General features: G+C 40.7%; 1 protein-coding gene across 1 annotated transcript in view; it reads right to left on the bottom strand.

Moving 5' to 3' along the window:
• Positions 1 to 16514, bottom strand: part of PDSS2 (decaprenyl diphosphate synthase subunit 2) — a 275381-nt gene that overhangs the window by 21581 nt on the left and 237286 nt on the right.

The raw sequence follows: 16514 nt of genomic DNA, 5'->3' as shown, positions 1-16514 counted from the left end.
TAGCAATAGCAACAAAGACAACCCCATATATAGTACTTACATGTGCCTGCTACTGCTGCTGCTAAGTTGCTTCAGTTGTGTCCGGTTCTGTGCGACCCCTGAGACAGCAGGCCACCAGGCTCCCCCGTCCCTGGGATTCTCCAGGCAAGAACACTGGAGTGGGTTGCCATTTCCTTCTCCAATGCATGAAAGTGAAAAGTCAAAGTGAAGTCGCTCAGTCGTGTTCGACCCCTAGCGACCCCATGGACTGCAGCCCACCAGGCCCCTCTGTCCATGGGATTTTCCAGGCAAGAGTACTGGAGTGGGTTGCCATTGCCTTCTCCAATGGCCTGGTGGGCTGCAGTCCATGGGGTCGCTAGGGGTCGGACACGACTGAGCGACTTCACTTTATTTTTTCACTTTCATGCATTGGAGAAGGAAATGGCAGCCCACTCCAGTGTTCTTGCCTGGAGAATTCCAGGGACGGGGGAGCCTGGTGGGCTGCAGTCCATGGGGTCGCACAGAGTCGGACACGACTGAAGCGACTTGGCAGCAGCAGCACTCTTCCAATATATCTATATAATACATATAAGATACATATAATAGTACTTACCTCATAGGACTACTGTGAGGATTGCATACACAAACATATATACCTTCTGTTCTATATATCTTATGAGGTGTATGTGTGTGTGGATCTATCTATCTAGGAAAAATTCAAATTTCATTTGAGAAGAGAACACATATGTTAATATTGTTCTTTGCGCAGGGCAAACTTTTAAAATACGCATTCAAATCACAGATTTTAAAAAATACATCAAATCAAATACCTTTGGATAAAACCATATTTACAGAGATGACAGAAACCTAAGCCATCATTAGATTATGTACCTCTAACAGCATACACATTTTTTTTTCTACCACAAGTAAAAATGCCATACAGTTGTGGAACAAATGTCAATAGGAATTGGAGGTGGAAAATGCCCACATTTTCTGCTAAGAAAAAGCCATAAATACCTCAATATACTTGAGTAAGTATATTCTTCTAGACATACTTTTTAAACAAAAAGGCAGTGAATAAAATGAAACTAGTATATTTGTACCTAAAAAATTCTTAATAACAGACACTTTTTGTTTTAATTAAAAATCTCAACCAAAGACTCTGACTGCAACATTGGTATTGGGGTTTCATGCAATCAACTGGACACTGCCTCTTATCATTTTCACAATTAAAAAAAAATTTCATTGTTCGTCATGCTACATTGAAGTCACTGGATAAAAGATAAGTTCAAAATGACAAACATAATTTATCACAAGCTTTAAACATTTTTACTATTCTCTAATAAAATATCAGAGTATTTTTCCTTTGTAAAAGAGCCTGTAAAATTACTGTAATATAGATCTGTATTGAGTTTTGAGATACTAATTTTTAACAAGTTCTGTTTATTGTTTTGAAGGATTAAAATCATTCTGTATAACTGTGTGAGAGTTCAGGACACACATGACATTTGTTACACTGCTCTCCTTTTCCCTGGCTAAATTCTGGAAGCCCATGGAGATGGGAGGTAAGAGAGGTGGACTCCAAGAGGGACAAAATGCCATGTATTTCCAGACATGATGGCCTTTCAAGCACCTTGGAACAGAATCCTCCAGAACCCACACAGGAACCTTTTTTAAATCTTATAACAGGATGAGATGTTCCCTTCCTAAGACTGATTAATTCATTTATGCTGTTTCATAATAATACAAAAAATAATCATAGAGAGGCAATAAGCACACTGCCTCTCTCCCTGGCAGTGGGGAAACTCTGGGCCTGGACAAGTGTGACCTTGGACAAAGTAACTTCTCTAAGCCCACCTCACCTATAAAATCACAAAGATAATATTTATGCCACAGGCAATTATTATGAGGAATGAATAAGATAATATATGTGAAATTAACATCAATAAAATGCTTTACAAATATAAGGTTTGAAGAATAAGGGAGCATGGGGATACATTGCAAAGCTCACATTAACATTTATATAATGTACCTGGTTTGTTTCCAAGGCAAACCATTCAATATCACAGTAATCCAAATCTATGTCCTGACCAGTAATGCTGAAGAAGCTAAAGTTGAATGGTTCTATGAAGACCTATAAGACCTTTTGGAACTAACACCCAAAAAAGATGTCTTTTTCATTATAGGGGACTGGAATGCAAAAGTAGGAAGTCAAGAAACACCTGGAGTAACAGGCAAATTTGACCTTGGAATATGGAATGAAGCAGGGCAAAGGCTAATAGAGTTTTGTCAAGAGAACGCACTAGTCATAGCAAACACTCTCTTCCAACAACACAAGAGAAGACTACACATGGACATCATCAGATGGTCAACACTGAAATCAGACTGATTATATTCTTTGTAGCCAAAGATGGAGAAGCTCTATACAGTCAACAAAAACAAGACCGGGAGCTGACTGCGGCTCAGATCATGAACTCCTTATTGCTAAATTCAGACTTAAATTGAAGAAAGTAGAGAAAACCACTAGACCGTTCAGGTATGACCTAAATCAAATCCCTTATGATTCTACAGTGGAAGTGAGAAATAGATTTAAGGGACTAGATCTGATAGACAGAGTGCCTGAAGAATGATGGATACAGGTTCGTGACATTGTACAGGAGACAGGGATCAAGACCATCCCCAAGACAAAGAAATGCAAAAAAGCAAAATGGCTGTCTGAGGGGGCCTTACAAATAGCTGTGAAAAGAAGACAAGAGAAAAGCAAAGAAGAAAAGGAAAGATACACCCTTTTGAATGCAGAGTTCCAAAGAACAGCAAGGAGAGATAAGAAAGCCTTCCTCAGTGATCAGTGCAAAGAAATAGAGGAAAACAATAGAATGGGAAAGACTAGAGATCTCTTCAAGAACATTCGAGATACCAAAGGAACATTTCATGCAAAGATGGGCTCAATAAAGGACAGAAATGATACGGACCTAACAGAAGCAGAAAATATTAAGAAGAGGTGGCAAGAATACACAGAAGAACTGTACGAAAAAGATCTTCACGGCCCAGCTAATCACGATGGTGTGCTCACTCACCTGGAGCCAGGCATCCTGGAATGTGAAGTCAAGTGGGCCTGAGGAAGCACCACTTTGAACAAAGCTAGTGGAGGTGATGGAATTCCAGTTGAACTATTTCAAATCCTAAAAGATGCTGCTGTGAAAATGCTGCACTCAATATACCAGCAAATTTGGAAAACTCAGCAGTGGCCACAGGACTGGAAAAGGTCAGTTTTCATTCCAATCCCAAAGAAAGGCAATGCCAAAGAATGCTCAAACTACCACACAATTGCACTCATCTCACATGCTAGTAAAATAATGCTCAAAATTCTGCAAGCCAGGCTTCAACAATATGTGAACCGTGAACTTCCAGATGTTCAAGCTGGTTTTAGAAAAGGCAGAGGAACCAGAGATCAAATTGCCAACATCTTCTGGATCAACAAAAAAGCAAGAGAGTTCCAGAAAAACATCTACTTCTGTTTTATTGACTATGCCAAAGCCTCTGACTGTGTGGATCACAATAAACTGTGGAAAATTCTGAAAGAGATGGGAACACCAGACCACTTGACCTGCCTCTTGAGAAATCTGTATGCAGGTCAGGAAGCAACAGTTAGAAGTGGACATGGAACAACAGACTTGTTCCAAATAGGAAAAGGAGTACGTCAAGGCTGTATATTGTCACCCTGCTTATTTAACTTATATGCAGAGTACATCATGAGAAATGCTGAGCTGGATGAAGCACAAGCTGGAATCAAGATTACCAGGAGAAATATCAATAACCTCAGATATGGAGATGATACCACCCTTATGGCAGAAAGTGAAGAAGAACTAAAGAGCCTCTGGATGAAAGTGAAAGAGGAGAGTGAAAAAGTTGGCTTAAAGCTCAACATTCAGAAAACTAAATGGCATCTGGTCCCATCACTTCATGGCAATCAGATGGGCAAACAGTGGAAACAGTGGCTGACTTTATTTTGGGGGGCTCTAAAATCACTGCAGATGGTGACTGCAGCCATGAAATTAAAAGACGCTTACTCCTTGGAAGAAAAGTTATGACCAACCTAGACAGCATATCAAAAAGCAGAGACATTACTTTGTCAACCAAGGGTCATCTAGTCAAAGCTATGGTTTTCCCAGTAGTCATGTATGGATATGAGAATTCGATTATAAAGAAATCTGAGTGCCGAAGAATTGATGCTTTTGAACTGTGGTGTTGGAGAAGACTCCTGAGAGTCCCTTGGACTGCAAGAAGATCCATCCAGTCCATCCTAAAAGAGATCAGTCCTGAGTGTTCATTGGAAGGACTGATGTTGAAGCTGAAACTCCAATACTTTGGCCACCTGATGTGAAGAGCTGACTCATTTGAAAAGACCCTGATGCTGGGAAAGATTGAAGGCAGGAGGAGAAGGAGACAAGAGAGGATGAGACGGTTGGATAGCATCATCGACTCAATGGAGATGAGTTTGAGTAAACTCTGGGAGTTGATGATGGACAGGGTGGCCTAGCATGCTGTGGTCCATGGGGTCTTAAAGAGTCAGACATGACTGAGCAACTGAACTGACTGACTGACTGACCTGGCTTTGATTATAAAGATTCACAGACTATTTTACATAGATTCATGGAAGTATTTTAAATATTTTAAAACTGTGATTATTAGAAAATAGGAAACATGCTTGTTCTGAAAAATGAATTTCCAAATCATTTTGATCATTGAAAATTCAGTCTATTCTCCCTAAAAGGGAAAAGAAAAACACATGATAAAGACAGATAAGGTATCATTTTTCTTGCCCTCTCTTCCACACGAGTCTATTAAGCTCAGTCTGGATGATGTGTAGCCTCCTGTTGAGAGTGAGATTTCAAAACTCATTTCAAGGCTCAACCTGTCAGCTAAGTACATCTGAGTCTGTGCTGTGAAATACTATCTACAAAGACCTGAACATAATCAAACAACTCATTGCATACAAATTACTATATCTGAATATATATGTATATTATATGTATGCTGTACTTAGTCGCCTAGCCATGTCTGACTGGTGCAATCCCATGGACTGTAGCCCACCAGGCTCTTCTGTCCATGGGGATTTTCCAGGCAAGAATACTGGAGTGGGTAGCCTATCCCTTCTCCAGGTGATCTTCTGGACACAGGAAATGAACTGGGGTCTCCGGCATTGCAGGCTGGTTCTTTACCAGCTGAGCTACCAGGGAAGCCCATATTATATGTATAAATACCTCTAAACAAACACCCATAGATACATATATAATTTATAAATATTTTCATATCATTAAAAACATTTCATTGGCATAATCAAAACTGACCAAAACTGTTCACTCTATGTCTGAGTATTCAGGTAAAGTTGTGCTTGTTGCTTAAGAAACAAGAGGTCAGCTTGGAGCTCAGGGTGTGTGCTGATTTCAGTAGATGTGCTTGATTTCAAAATGTAATTAAAGGGAACTAAACAATTTTAGTTTTTAAAGTTAATTTATAAATTTTCATTAACATTTGGTAAGTAAGGTATCTGAGGGTGGTGGTGGTGCTCAGTCATGTCTGACTCTTTGCAACTCCATGGACTACAGGCCACCAGGCTCCTCTGTTCATGGGATTTTCCAGGCAAGAATACTGCAGTGGGTTGCCATTTCTTCTTCCAGGGGATCTTTCCAACCCAGGGATCAAACTTGCGTCTCTTGCATCTCCTGTACTGGCAGGTGGACTGTTTACCGCTGCACCACCTGGGAGGCCCCATCTGACATATGTATGGAATTATATTAAATTGAGGCTTAATTCCACAGGAAAAGCCATTTTTACTGCTTGGTTATCATGTCTTCTAGAGGAAAATTTAATGGTGCACGCACATCATGTATGTAAACCATCCTGGAGATTATGAGAGAAACACACAAATTATGCAAGAGTGATTTGGGTTTCCAGCTTGACTTGAGTCTATATCTTATACATTTCTCTTTTTAAAAATTAATTAATTAATTTAAAATTTTTGGTTGCACTGAGTTTTTCCTGCTACATTTGGGTTTTCTCTAGTTGCAGTGAGTGGGGGCTACTCTGTTGTGGTGAGTGGGCTTCTCATTGCAGTGGCCTATTTTCTTCTGGAGCATGGGTTCTAGAGCATGGGCTCAGCAGTTGTGCACAGGCTTAGGTGCTCCAAGGCATGTGGGATCTTCCCAGAGCAGGGATCGTGTCCTCTGCATTGGCAAGTGGATTCTTATACACTGCACGCCAGGGAAGTCCCTTCATTCATTTCTTAAATTCTCCTCATATCCTGATTTTTCATCCGCGAAAACCTTGGGATCACTTACCTCAAAACCACTATTACCACCAGCATTACTACTATCCACTGAGCCTAGATTCCTGGCATCCCAACATACAACCTGATACAAAATGAGCTCAAAACACACGACTTCCATCACTGGTCTTTTGTGTGCATGCTAAGTCACTTTGCTGCTGCTGCTGCTACCTCGCTTCAGTTGTGTCCAACTCTGTGCGACCCCATAGACGGCAGCCCACCAGGCTCCCCCGTCCCTGGGATTCTCCAGGCAAGAACACTGGAGTGGGTTGCCATTTCCTTCTCCAATGCATGAAAGTGAAAAGTCAAAGTGAAGTCGCTCAGTCATGTCCGACTCCTAGCGACCTCATGGACTGCAGCCTACCAGGCTCCTCCGTCCATGGGATTCTCCAGGCAAGAGCACTGGAGTAGGGTGCCATTGCCTTCTCCAGGGGATCTTCATGACCCAGGGATCAAACCTGCATCTCTTATGTCTCCTGCACTGACAGCCAGGTTCTTTACCACTAACGCCACCTGGGAAACCCTCCATCCATCACTGGAAGGCACATCAAATGACACAAAAACAATACCTACTGAGAGCAATGACAACCAATGTATACCTCAGCCAGGCCTTCCAGGCAGATCACATCAGACTGAGGGCACATGCAGGAAGCAATGCTATGGGGCTGATGCTGTTACTCTGTACCATATAAGTGTAATCATATCTACAGGATTAACACCTCTTCCAGATGTAGCAGGGCTCGACATTATGGTGCTATGGCATTTGTTAACACAGACCCTTGCTTTCATTGAGAGAACAGTGATGAGAACTTGTTTTATTTTTATTTTTTTATATGTATTTATTTGGCTGCATCAGGTCTTAGTTGTAGCATGCGGGATCTTTGATGCTCACGTGGGATCTTTCACTGCAGTGCATGTGGGCTCTTAGTTCCCCACAAGGGATTGAATCTGCATCCCCTGCACTGCAAGGCTGACCTGGACCACCAGGGAAATCTTGAGAACTTGTCTTAAATGCTCGTATCTCTAAAACTTTTTTGAAAGAGGGAAGAATGCATACCATCTTAGGAAAAAAATCACAATAATTACTGAACTAGTTCAGCAAATAAATCCTAAGATATTCACTTACTAGACAGTCACTATCTCCGAGACCAGAATTATGTTAGGATTATAGAGTAATGCATACCATTTTTTGGATTTTGTTAAGACCAGAGACTGACTACAAATTCTCTTACTTCTTTTTGTTGTATGTCTAAAGCACGCTGGAAAACAGTGCGGGAGTGAAGAGTACAGTGTGGAGTCAATAGGCCTGGCTAGAATCATGACTGTGAGATAGTAACTGTGTGAACACTGTTAGCTTATTTAATCTCTTCTCCATAAAATGAAAGGATTCAGAGACAGAATCTGATAGAACCACTTGACTGAAGTGCTCAGTGTATGTTTTGAACAGAGTGCACACTGAAGAACATGCTTACAATGACATGCATCTTACCAGGGTCATAGGATGTAGAAAGGCCTACAACCTTTTCTAACAGGTACATAGGAATGAAGACAAAAGGCAGCAAGATTTCTTTGGATCTAGAACAGGGAGACCTTCCATAGGGGGCACCATGCATGAATCAATCTTCAGAGGCACATCTTTGGCTTCAGTACTATCTGATGGATAGGTAAGATCTTTCCTCAAGCCAGAAAGTCAAGCACTTGGAAGAAAGAAAAGATCTACTCAATGGTAATCTTTAGTTAGTAGCATCGTACACATCACTGATCTATGTTATAGGTTCTGTCATCTCTACTGTGACCTCAGTAATTCTGTTTAAAATTGAGGTGCACAGCTACCATGCCATTTCAGAAAGGCGGTTAAGCACATCTAGGATCGATATTCAGTCTCACGTGTCAGCAGGGAGGCTAAGTAGTGCCTTCGACACAGCTGAGGAAACACGAGGGAATGGCTTCAGATATACCATCTGAATGAATTATAGCTTTCTATAAGATCAAACATCTTGACATCACAGAAGTCCTTAATTCCACGTAAAATCAGGCTGTAGGATTAGGGAATAAATTTGGAAATAACAATCTAAGGCAATGACAAAGACTTCCGACTTACTGAAACCAGATTCAACATCGACACAGAGGTGCCTCTCTTTTCATTCTCTTTTTGGAAAACTCATGTCCTTCCACTGCTTTTGATGACACGGCAAGAAACAGTATTCCCTTCAGATCTACTTAAAACTGTTTCATGGACTAAGCAGACTCCTCCAGGGGACAAAAGTCTCACTCCTCCACATAAAGTCACACAGTCACTCCCTGTGCACAGGTGGGTCCTGATACCACAAACTGGGAACAATAATTGAATCCAGCTACCCTACCGTGCGGAGCATTTATCCACAGAACCAGCCTGGTAAGCATGTGCAGTTAGCCTTCTAAACTAATATTCAAAAGGTTACCCCAAATGAATCTTTGTTTTAACCCAGGGAGTGTATGGCATTGAGGAGGCATTTGATTAAATATACTAGGGGAGAAATAAGAGGATCAAAGACGGAGTCAAATACATCTTATGAACTAAATGGAACATTGGTACAAACAGCTGGCACATCTTGGGTTATTCATTCATTCAATAGTAGTTCAGCATATATTTATTGGGTACCCAGTATGTGGCAGGAACTGTTTTAGGCCCTCAGGATATAAAACCAGACACGATTCCAGGCTTACAACTAAGAACTCCTCTTCACCAACAATCCAAGTTTGCCTTAGCTTCCTAATAAATGTGAGATATTATGCAGACATGTAATTTTTCAAGAACCAGTAATTCAAAATTATAAACCTAAGGATGGCAGAGATTGCCCCACTAAATATTATTGCTATAAACAAAATAATTCAATATATTATATATAAAATTAGGATGAAAGGCCAATAAGCTAGAAACATATGACATAAAGAAAAATAAAGAAGATTTATAACTGTTTAGGGGATTTAATTCAAAGAATATCAATAATATTTGGGCAAACAGCTGAGAGGGTGGCATTATTTTATGATGTCATAAAGAGGTTTATCACTGACATCATTTAATAATTTTATTCATGATCCATGAGGGACTAGAGATTATGATCATTAAATCTGTTGATGCCATTGAAATGTGTGGGACTGCAAACACCTCAGAGAACGAGAATCTAATTTTAAAATAACATTAAGAAATTAGCAGAATAGATCATCAAAGTAAGATGACAGTCACTGGGGACAAATGCAAAATAATATACTCAGAGACTTAAGGAGGAAAAGAAATAGCTTGATAATAGGGGAAGGAATGAATGAATGAATGTCCAGAGGGTGATTGTTTTGCAAAAAGACTTGAGGGTCATAATAAGGCACAACTCTGGCTCTGGAGACTAACTATTGCATCTGCAACTAGAACTTATTTTTGATGAAAAATTTTACATGGTACAAAAGCTTTTTGGCTTTATTATGAACAGAAATAGATTAACAGTTACTTTTCATCATTGATAACTGTATTTGAAGGAGATCTGGAACCAAAGCAGTAGTTGCAAAAACCAGCTTTAGTAAATTAATTGTTTTGAAAAAAAGATTAAACAAAATTATTCATTATTGCTGGGAAAAAACCCCAAAACAAAATCTCTCTACTTTTCTGAAGTGTGACTGCCAAAAGAAAAATAATTGGTTATATCTGATTTTCAGGAAACAGGGAGTGGAGGATTTAAAAATTTCAGATGGCCATCCTGACGGGGTCTTTCCGCCGCACCCCTCTGCGGTGGGCAGGATATCAGTGCTGCACCACAGGTTGAGCCCAGGGTTTTCTTTTTCATCTTTCTCAACTACTCCCTGGCACCTCAACCACAGCTTGAGGCCTTGCACAAAAATTCACAGTGTAAAAAATCATATTTCAGAAAACAAACTTTTGATTATCAAAGGAGGAAGTGGGGGGGATAAATCAGGAGTTTAACATATATACACAATTACATATAAAACAGATAATTGATAAGGAACTATTGTAAAGCACAGGGAACTGTACCCAGTAGTTTATAATAATCTATAAGGGAAATAATCTGAAAATATAAATAAATATATATGCATGTATATGTGTATAAAACTGAATTAGTGTGCTGTACACCTGAAACTAACACATTATAAGTCAACTATACTTCAATTTAAAACATTATTTTTAAAAATCCATGTTTTCCAGTGAATTCCTTCTACTGCCATAGAAGCAAGCAATACTTTAGGAGCCTAGGATTAAATTCTGGTTATGAACTAAAAACATGAGTTCAGGAAAATTATTTTTCAAGTCTCAGTAGCTCAGGTGGTAATACAGAAAAATTCCAATTCAAATCAGAGTCTACACTTAAAACTGATACCTTTCAGAAAAAAAGTTATTATCTTAATGCCCGTTTTACATTTTACAAGTTGTCATCCAGTCTTTATCAAGCATATAAAATGTTATATAATTGCACTCATATCTTAATGGTATCTGGATTTGGATTTTTTCCTTTAAATTATATTATAAACATCTCATATAATTAGGCCACAAATTCTTAATGAAAAAAGAGGGGGGAATGTCATTGCTTCTAGATAGTCTCCATAATTATTACAAAACCAGAAATCCTAAATGTTAAGACAGCTTCAAGAGGTTAGAGGAAATGAGAGATTTAGTGCATACAATGATGCTGTTTGGAAAATTTTACCAAAGGAGCTAATGCAAAGTCCCAGAGTAGGAGAAGGAGCATCTGCCCAAGAAAGGGGTACAGGGAAAAGAAAATACAGCAACATCTGGTCTCTAAATGTGCCAACATGAAAAATTCTCAGAGCCAGTTAGCTAGGGTTATGAGAAAGAACAAGCGGGCTAAAACTGTCTGCCAAAAAAAAAAAAAAAAAAAATCTGGCTTTGTCAGTAAAGAAAGGACAATAATATTTATAGAAAATTTCCTACACTGGTTCAAAAAAGAATTTTAGATTTGATATGCAGCAAAATGGTTGAAGCAACCTATGGATAATACATGGGAAGAAACGGCTAAAAGGGCAAGCCGTGGAAAGGAGAACCAGGACACGAGAGGAAGTGATGATGTGTGATCATGCAAATGCAAATGTCTGTGGACGGCAGTTTGCTGTTGGGAAGGGAATTTTAATGTGTACCCTATGCAAATGTGTTTTATAATAAAATGTGCAAGGCCTGAGCGTGGGGAGGGACGAAGCGGGCAGGGGCTCTAGACGTTGCTCCTGAGGCAGGGGAAAGGGCTACCCTGAGACCTGAACGAATTCCGGGAGAGGGGATAGCAAAAACCCCACTCCTTTCAAAAAGCCTCTCTCACATTTGACTGAGAATTAGATGCCTGATAAACTAACACATGCAAAATCTTTCTTTACCAAGTGCTTAACCTTGAGCAATTCTCTGTGCTTCAAGTGAACCTCAGTGGGAAGACACAAAAAACAACTTTCTTTTCTGTACTGCGTCATGGGAAAATTATATGAACTACACACAGTAAAGGCTGGAGATGAATACCAAGAAAGCTCCTGTAAACCATTTAGAGTCTTTGCGTCAAAATTGGCATGACTGTCAAAGCCCATGTAAGGCCTAGTCCTAGGCACTTGAGCAGGAGGGTAGCCCACAGGGCTGAGAGTCTGGTTCTGACCAAGTGATATTTATCCATAATCTGTATATCTGAGGCAATTATTAAAAAGAAATTGAGAAAAGTTCTGTATCCCTGCCATCTCGAAAGTGTTAAAAAATTAAAATTGTAGAAACCCGAACCATAGGTGCCATGTTTTGCCTGAAGTGGTAAAAATACCATCTGCCTCAGTCTTTGAGCAGCATGCTTCTTTCAAGGAGCAGTAGGCTAAACTACAGGCATACGCTCAGCTCCAGCTGGGGAAAATACACAGACGTTTGTAGATGTTTTTCTAAGAGTAGCCAACATACTTGTTTTCCTTCAGACACATATTAAGTTACCATAGCAAACCAAGAGTGAATGTGGCCTGAGACACTTCTCCACGGGTCCCCACACATGTCCATGAATTTCTACAATTCAATAGGTGGCACTCTTCCATCTAACACTGAGCTCAATCTGCTTGGGGCCAGAAACCTTGGGAACACGGAATAGTCCCCTATTCCCTAAGAGAGGCACACTCAGGGCTGAACACCAGTCATGTAAAGAAGATCCTCTTTGTACTGCATACGTGAGCAAAACTGTCAGCACCAGATTTTTGGTCACAATTCACTTCTGGTAAATACATTCTGTCCAATAAAACTTCTACAGTTTTAACTACGTAAGTCACTTCTTGTTTTTTCATTTTAGAAGCTGGGTAGGATCACCTTACAGTCAACAGCTTCCATCCTAGGCCAGCCTCAGGTGAATGAGCTTCAGGAGTGGGTAGTGTGCTCTGGGAATGATGTTAACCACCTTCCAGAAGCGCGACAGACTTAATGAAGGGATAGTTGCTGAGTGCTTTAATATCTGTAGATGAAAGGCACTGCAGCAGTGTAAAGCATTCACAATCCATGCTCCATCGCAACAGGAACTCAATTAAGAATTAATTCAATTTCTTTTCTGAGTGTTTGAGGACACACCACTGTTTTGTTGAATGTGACTGACACTCTATAGAGATCTAGCTGAGACCGATTTTGATCACCACTTCTACCCTCTCCTCTACTTTCTTGCCATTCTGAGACTGACAAAATTGGAGAGATGGCATATGAAGCCACAGAGAAAATGGCCAAAATAATTTGTACTTAAAATCTGATTTTTCAGATAAAACTTGGCTTTTGAGAAAATGTTCACCACTTGGAAATAAAGAAACATCCAGCAATAAATAAATTTCATGACACTCTCCAGAAATGGCCACTGAGTTTTTAAAATGTAGTTTTACAGGTAAACCCACCAGGGGAGCCCTAAGCTGCCAAAGCACGATGCCTGCATCAGTCAGCATGAGACCAGGACTTCATCATGGGCCCATGATATGCAGCATAAGAGACAGTTCTGCAGACGTCTCCCGGACACCTGGCAGAGATGGATACAATCATTCTACCTGTGGTGCTTGGATTTGGGTCTATGCATGGATAACAGGTCTGGGTTAACAGCTGAGATCAAGTTATGCCCTTAAATATCTGCACAACACCACATACTCCAGTAGGGTGGGTTTCTGTTAGTTGGCATGAGAACTATTGTCACTGGGTGCTTGGGAAGGCAATCTTAGGGCTACTGAACATAGGGATGGACAGTGTCCTATCGTACACTGACTACATAATGGCTAATTTGAGTCTATGATCCCCAATCCCAGACGTCTGAGCTGCCTGCACTTCTAGCATCTCACTAATGCAGCCCTTGTCCATACACATTTGTCAAGCACTCCTGTATATAAGCCTGTGCTGGGCACAGACGATGCTACGATGGACAAGGCCACTGAAGGCCCTGCCTTCAGGTCTTGCCTTACAGTCTACTGGAAAAAGAAACAGAACACAGGGAACTAAATAAAAATGATAATTGTAGATTATGATAAATGTTAAGGAGGAAAAAAACAGAGCAAAGGGGGACTTTTGATAGGAAGGTCTAGGTTAGGTCTTTGCATATATTAAATATCAGATCCACCATGCTTGGGTGGATGAAGTAGATGAAGGAATGAATCTGGACCTTAATAGTATATAAGATAAGAATGTTCCCTCCACCCACCCCCCCAAAAAAGAATGTCTCCTTTCAAATTTGGGCCTGGAGAGTAGAACAGCACTGTTATAACCTGCTCCTCTCATACTAAGGAAACTGAAAGAAAAAAAGTAAGTGAAGTCACTCAGTCGTGTCCAACTCTTTGTGATCCCATGGACTGTAGCCTACCAGGGTCCTCCATCCATGGGATTTTCCAGGCAAGCATACTGGAAAATACTGTAACCTGCTCCTCTCATACTAAGGAAACTAAGGGGAAACCAAAAAGATTAAGTGACTGATAACAATTTTGCAGTGAGTTGGTGACAGAGCCATTGCTTGGTTCAGAGTGTTTATCTGTGTCTCCATTTTCTTTTTTCCTTTTCTTCCAGTCTCTTCCACTGGCAGGTACTTCTGCAATAAGAAATCCTCAGAGTTTTCTGAGTCATAAATAAGCAGCAATGATATATAATCATTCTATTGCCAAATCATGATGTCACTGCCCTTAATTTTTTGCTTATAAGTTATTTCCTTTATCATAGTGAAATCCCAGCATTTATCTCCAAGTTAGTTCATTAACTTTCTCAAGCAATCTTCTTATCCCTGCTGATACTTGCAACTTGTGTCAAAAGCTTTCCTTTCCTCTGTGACTGAAATAAAAAACCATATACCAGAATTTCTCCTGCAACTAATGGCATGGGTCTTCTATTTTCTTATAACCTCACTCACTCACTCACCGTTTACCAAGTGCCAAGCACTGTGTTAGGCACCAAGCGTACAAATAAGTTACCATCTCTGCCCTCAAAGAGCTGACAGTCTATGATCTTTCTCACAAATGGTCATGATGAATAATGGAGTGAAGCATGACAGAGATGCACAGTGTACTAGAGAAAGGAGGAAAGAACCTCATCCAGCCCAGGGAACCAGGCAGACTTTCTCTTGGAGATGATCCTACGTTAAGCCTTACAGAAGAGGCAGGGGAAGCCAGATAAAGGGGGACACCGCTGCATTCCAAGCAGAGGGGACAGCTCGGGTCAAGGCACAGAGAACAGAAACAGTATGTTTTATGTAATTTGGTGCCACTGGAGCACAGGGTGGAGGACATGAAGCTGCAGAGTCCCTCCAAGGAGCGAGATCACAGTGCTTTATATGCCACTCTAGTAAGCTTTGAATGTGCCTTATAGAAAACATGGAGCCAAGGAAGCGTTTTAAGATGCAGTGTGAAACTGCCAGACTTGTGGTTTAGATAGACATTCTGGCTGGTGATGGATCTTTGGGGACAAAAGAGAGGCATAGAGACCAGTCACAGGCTTTCTAGTGGTTCAGAGCAGGATACAATGTGAGCAATGGAAGAGGCATGGAGAGGAGGGACTGGATTTAAGAAAATGTAGGCTATAAAACTGGTAGGACTTGGTCATGGAACACAGGGGTGAGGGGTAAGAGCATTTGAGAGTGACTTCTAATTTTCTCACATGATTCACTGGTGAGATGATAGACAACATCAGGAGACAGAACAAGTAATAAGGACCAGAGATACAACACTAACACTAGACCGTAATGTCAATGATGGACTTTGGGTTATAAAGATATATTAATGCAGGTTTATTGATCATAACAGATGTTCCAATCTGCTGTAGGACGCTAACAGTGGGGAAGGCTGTGCTTGTGTGGTGTCAGGGGGTAATGCAAACTCTCTACACTTTTTGCTCAGTTTTGCTGTGAACTTAAAAACTGCTCTAAAAAATAAAGTCTACTAAAGAAAAGGTGACCAGAGATGTTGGGAAGATATCGAGTTCAGTTTAAGATGCTTTGAGCATCTCTGCCTGTGGGAGACCATTTAGGTATAAGGCTCAAGTAGACATCTAAGAAGGAAATGGCAACCCACTCCAACACTCTTGCCTGGAGAATCCCATGGACAGAGGAGCCTGGTGGGCTACAGTCCATGGGGTCACAAACAGTTGGGCATGACTGAAATGACTTAGCACAGACATCAAAGATAGAGTGACAGACACAGAAGTCTTCAGTATAGAGATACCACTCTTAATCTAATTTTTCTTGAAGCACACATATGTTTGTGAGACAGAGAAGGAAAGAACTGCACTTCAGGCAAAGAAAAGGCATGGAACCGTGGGTGTGCACTTCAGGGCTGCCAAGAGCACAAGGTTCTAGATCAGCCCTGCAGAGATCACCGGGGGGATTCCAGCTGTCCCAGTGCAAGCAGAGCTCTTACAGGTCCCATTTCTTCCTCCTTGTCTTTGGAGTACAGGTGTGCTCACGCTCTGGCTATTCTTGACTGTTATAAAAACCAGATGGTTAGCACGTTCCTTTAGTCAAGCAGCTGTATACATCCCACACACCTGCAAAAATACTCCATTTGTTCCTCAGGAGAAAACCCAAGTGTGTTCAAAGGCTTGCACAGGTGCACTGAAATCCAAAATCCCACAGCAGTTTTTGAACAAGGCTATGTGTCAAAATGATCTGTGGAGCCTTTTTTCAAACCCTTCCATCCTGTCCCTGGCCAGCTCTGCCTACCAGGGAATTCTGATGTTGGTGAAAGAGGTATGGTGCTG

The sequence above is a fragment of the Bos mutus genome, chromosome 9 (genome assembly GCF_027580195.1).
Source record: "Bos mutus isolate GX-2022 chromosome 9, NWIPB_WYAK_1.1, whole genome shotgun sequence".
Classification (NCBI taxonomy): domain Eukaryota; kingdom Metazoa; phylum Chordata; class Mammalia; order Artiodactyla; family Bovidae; genus Bos; species Bos mutus.
The sequence above is the reverse complement of the archived record's forward strand: the minus strand, read 5'-3'. Positions and strand labels throughout refer to the sequence as shown.